This window comes from Phalacrocorax carbo, chromosome 5 (genome assembly GCF_963921805.1).
Source record: "Phalacrocorax carbo chromosome 5, bPhaCar2.1, whole genome shotgun sequence".
In the NCBI taxonomy this organism is placed as follows: domain Eukaryota; kingdom Metazoa; phylum Chordata; class Aves; order Suliformes; family Phalacrocoracidae; genus Phalacrocorax; species Phalacrocorax carbo.
In genome coordinates, this window is record NC_087517.1 from 68535714 (window position 1) to 68540238 (window position 4525).

Consider the following 4525-nt stretch of genomic DNA (forward strand, 5'->3'; position numbering starts at 1 on the left):
GAGTTCTTATGTATGAAAAGTTGAGAAACTCTTGCACGTAGCAACTCAGATCACATGGATCTGTCAGTTTGTAATCTCATCGGCTATCTTCAGTGTCTTGAAACTAAAATATAAGTTTTACGTCTTCCGTAAATTCTCCCCACAGTTTCATGATTTTCTGTAGTCAGATGATCTAGGATAAAAATCTAGGAAGCAGAAATATTTGACCTCATGTGCTTTACTTTGCGTTGCAACTGAAGGTTACAGAAGGCAATGAAATTGTACACATTGTGGCATGGCAGTAATTTGATGCATGACTCCTGCACTACTGTGAGCTGTTCGGGGGAAACCTGGAATGAAATGGTTTTTAAAACTGCTAATGGAATTTTTTGTGTTTTTTCTGTGTTTTTTTTTTTGTTGTTGTTGTTTTTACAGTTTACCCACACTATTTCTACCGGTGATATGCAGCATTTTGAACATTTGGAACCCTTAACCTGTTAATACTTGTTAAATGGACACTTTGAGATATTTTATTACAGAGTTTTTAATTAGCAAAGAAATTCATGAGTACTATAGAGAAAATATTTTAGAATCTAAATGTTTCTTATATTTATGTGACTTCTCATTTATATAGTTACTTACTTTTTCTGTTTTTATTCAGTCTACAAATCAAATCATTGCTGATTTTTTTATTCTAATTTTAGTCTTTCCAACTGAATGTACTGTAATGCTTGTATGTATATGTCCCTATAAGTAATATAGGGTTTTTGTAAATTATGCAGTTACTGTAATTATCATTGTTTTTTAATAATGAAACTGAAGGTGAAAAGGATTTTAATACCTTTGTAAAAGTATCATGACACCAAGCAGTATATATTTTGTCTTTTGGAAACGTTAGCTTAGATCTGAAAACAAGTCCAGCTTTTTTCAGGTAAGCCTATGTTGTTGCAGAAGGTATGGTACATGATCATTGTTCTTTGCAGAACTGTACCTTTCCACAAAGAGGATTTGTCAAGTAGTGGAAATTTTGTCTTTATTTAAAATATAACTCGTTTTAAAAGCTGAGAGGAACTGTAACACTATGGAATGCTCTTAGAAGTGATTGACTCGGTCATAACACTCTCCGCTGTGTTTGTATAGTGTATGTTCACAGTGACTGAAAACAAGCCATAAACCAAGAACTGGTTTTATTTTTTTTTCCTTACCTGAGGAAGATAGACTTCATAATAATTCCTGGTCGTAATCCACGGGCCACAGTTTTTTTTGTCCTAGATCTTTTTGATTGAAAACACTTGTGGAAAGATGCTGGTGAAAGTAGTTTTAACGGACCAACTATGAAGCACTGCAGGCTCATGTCAAATGAGTAGTGAAAGATGAAGGTGCAAGGGGCTGAACACTAAAGCAGTGCAACTTCTAATAAAGGCCTTACTTTTCTTATGTAAGTCATCTTTTGTGTTTTGTAAACTTGTTCTAAAGAGTGTCTGGACTTTAATTTTGATGGTTGTAGCCATTTTGGACTGTATGAGTAGAAAATGTATCCAACACTTGTAAATGGCATATTAAAAAGCCAGCAAGAATCTGTTCAGATGGTGCATTATTTATTATGCAACAATATATATAGCATGTCTTTTTTTCTTACTGTTTTCCACTTCTAACTGCTTGTAAAACTGAAATTCATTGTTCTGTTTTTCTATTAATCTTTTGTGTATTTTCAGATTATGTAACAATATGTACAGTCTACTTTTGAACTATTTTTATCACAGTATTATTTATTGCTTTCTTTCAATAAAGTACTGATGCATTTTCCACTGCCAATAAAACACTATTGGAAAGCTAAGATCTAATTGTATGCAGGCAGATACTTTTGCAGTGCGTGGATATTGTCAATAAAACATCTTCATGATTGTAGATCTTGTTTCAGATGATGACTTTTCTCCAGTAGAAAAATGTTCTGCTAAATGTGACATTTTCTTTGGAATTGTTCAAGTTCACATGCGTTAATCGGTTTTGGAAAACCAGTTTTCAGAAGAAAACTGCTTTACTGCCTACTTCTACTAGTAGTTAGAGCTATGATTTACTTTTTTTTTAAAAAAGTAACGAAAACTATGTCACAACTTCAGTGTGTTCTGGTCCACATGATGAAGATTGAAGTGCTGTTCGATACCGAAGCAACAGTTGCTTTGTTAAGAAATGAGATTATGACCATGGTGATATTTGGGGGAGGAACATAGGAATCGAGGGAACCAATACAAAATTGGGTCACAACAGGGCTGTTTATGTCAATTTTAATACATTTGTAAACCATTTCTTGTGTAGAAGAGAAGACAGAAGGATAAACTTAAGAAATAATTGAAGCAGTAGCGAAACACATTTCATCATGTCCTCTAGATCAACAGCAGGATGTGGAATGCATGGAATGGAGAAATATTGTGATTGATGCTTTAAACATTGTTCAGTAATGCGTCTCTGTTTGTCTAGCTTGTCTGTATGAGTTGCTGTCTGATCATTTGCAGTCTCTTTTATATTTTCAGAGAATCTATCTTTCTAGAAAAAGCTAAAATGAAACTGCAGAAGGAGATCCTGACTCACTGTTCAACTAAACGTCACTGTTTAGAAGAAAATTGCATAGACATTTCTGGTCACTGATGTGATAGTAGGTGTTCAAAGTCATGTATTGTTGCTTCTCAAAAGTGAAAACAACGCGGAATAGACTTGTAAAATGTGAAAAGAAAATACGTTTATTATTTTAAGGCTGTAAAACCTTAACTGTTATGGAACAATGGAATTGACATGAGAGCTAGAATAAATGAGTGAAATAGAAAAAGCTTTCACGAACTGGCAAACCTGTGTGGTGACTTCCTTCTGAATTACGCGGCAAAGCTATCTCGGGGACACTGAGAAAAAACACTTCTCGCTCAATCTTAACACCCCCCCCGCCCCTGAAAGAAAAACATGCATGTGCATGTGTGAAAGGCAGATGGATATGTTACAGTAATCGTTCAATAAGGCTTGGTTAAATATAACTTTTTGTAAATTGCTAAATGTCTTTAAAGGCTTTAATCAGAGTGCTATAAAAACTGTGTTTTAAAACACATGAGAACCCTTTTAAACTGTGATAGGGAGATGGTAGAATTATCTGAGAGAACTTTAAACTTCTAATTTTTGCATGTTTAGAGGACAGGGAGATTCAAAACAGATGTTACATCTTCATCTTCTTTCAAACTGATGTAGAATTCAAAGACAAGAAGTTGCTTTTGTGGTGTCTTATGGACAGTGGTGATTTATCACGCCAAACCTTGGAGCAGAGCACGTGTGGAGGAGCTGAAAGCAGAATTTATGCTTGGAATTAGGTAGTCTAAAGATTGGGGTTGGGGGTCAGCAAAATTAATTCTCGGGTAAATGAAAATTGACACAATGTTATGTTTGAAGAGTTATTTGAGGGGTGATTTTTCTGTTGAAACTGAAGAGTTACTTTGCCTTTAAAAGGAAAGTGTGTTTTCACTTCTTGATGATTCCGTTTTCAGGGTCATAGTTTTGGTGTACTGCCTAAACTCAAGTCGCTAATTTTTATTAATTTCACTTTTTTATAGTAATTTTTGAAAAAAAAAAAGTGATTGCATTCTAATATAGGCAGCAGCACCTTGTGGTTTTACATGGCATGTAGGAATGGATGGATGAAAATGAATATATAAATGGGGTTGGTATTCCTACCTGTAAGCGGAGGGACAGGCGAAGACTCTCCAGAAGGGCACAGCAATAGCGCCAGAAGCGATGCCAAAAGGATCGAGGTTCTCTGAGCCTTTCCCCTCTAGCAGACATCTTTTTAAGAGTAAGTTTACCCCAATTTTTAAAATATGCTTTATCCAGATTATAGGTTAAATACTGTATGTTTAATACAGAAAAAATTAATTGAGCCTGTTTATACTGTGAACTGAATATGTTTGGCTTTAGGTGCCTTGGAGGTAGCAGTCCCACTAAGACGGGGACTTACTAAGTGGTGTGAAACTGCTCACCAGGACTTTTTTCCTCTCGCCCTTTACTACAGTTTGAATGTATATATTTATTTGTAATGTGTTTTCACTAAAAATGCCACTCCTGAGAGCCTGTTTCCTCCTCCAAAAGATATAAAAAAACAGTGGGCAAACAACACTTTTAAAGCGCTCAGGTTGTGTTTTCAAACCCGCTTGCTTCCCTTTTGGCATCTGTTTAGATACCCTCTGCACAGTCAAATGTGAACCTTTTGCCCATCGATAAAGAGGCGGAACCCCTTTGAGAAGACGTAGTTGCCATTTCCAAAACATGATGGTGCAAAAGTACTAAGTGGTGTTTAAAAAAAAAAAAAAACAAAACCCAAAACCACCGATGGCAAATCCTCTGTAGCCCCTTTTTTAAAATGCTGACGGTGCGTTTTTGAAGCCCTGGGGCTTGGTCATCTACTTCTACCCAGCGATTTTAAGAGAGAGAGAAGGGAGCAGCTACAGGAGAGATTTAAGCACCTTTGTTCCCGCCCCCGGCAGCGGGCGGTGCCGCTCGGCGGGCCGGGGCG

General features: G+C 36.2%; 1 protein-coding gene across 4 annotated transcripts in view; it reads left to right on the forward strand.

The window, feature by feature from the left end:
- PPFIA1 (PTPRF interacting protein alpha 1) overlaps window positions 1–2822 on the forward strand; it is a 68477-nt gene extending 65655 nt beyond the window's left edge. For 3 of the 4 annotated variants that reach the window (XM_064452896.1, XM_064452894.1, XM_064452898.1), the window contains one exon: window positions 415–2822. The gene's annotated coding sequence lies outside the window, so the exon portion shown is untranslated. The remainder of the gene's footprint in view (window positions 1–414) is intronic. The other variant, XM_064452897.1, reaches the window with a different exon arrangement.
- The last annotated feature ends 1703 nt before the right edge of the window (window positions 2823–4525 follow it).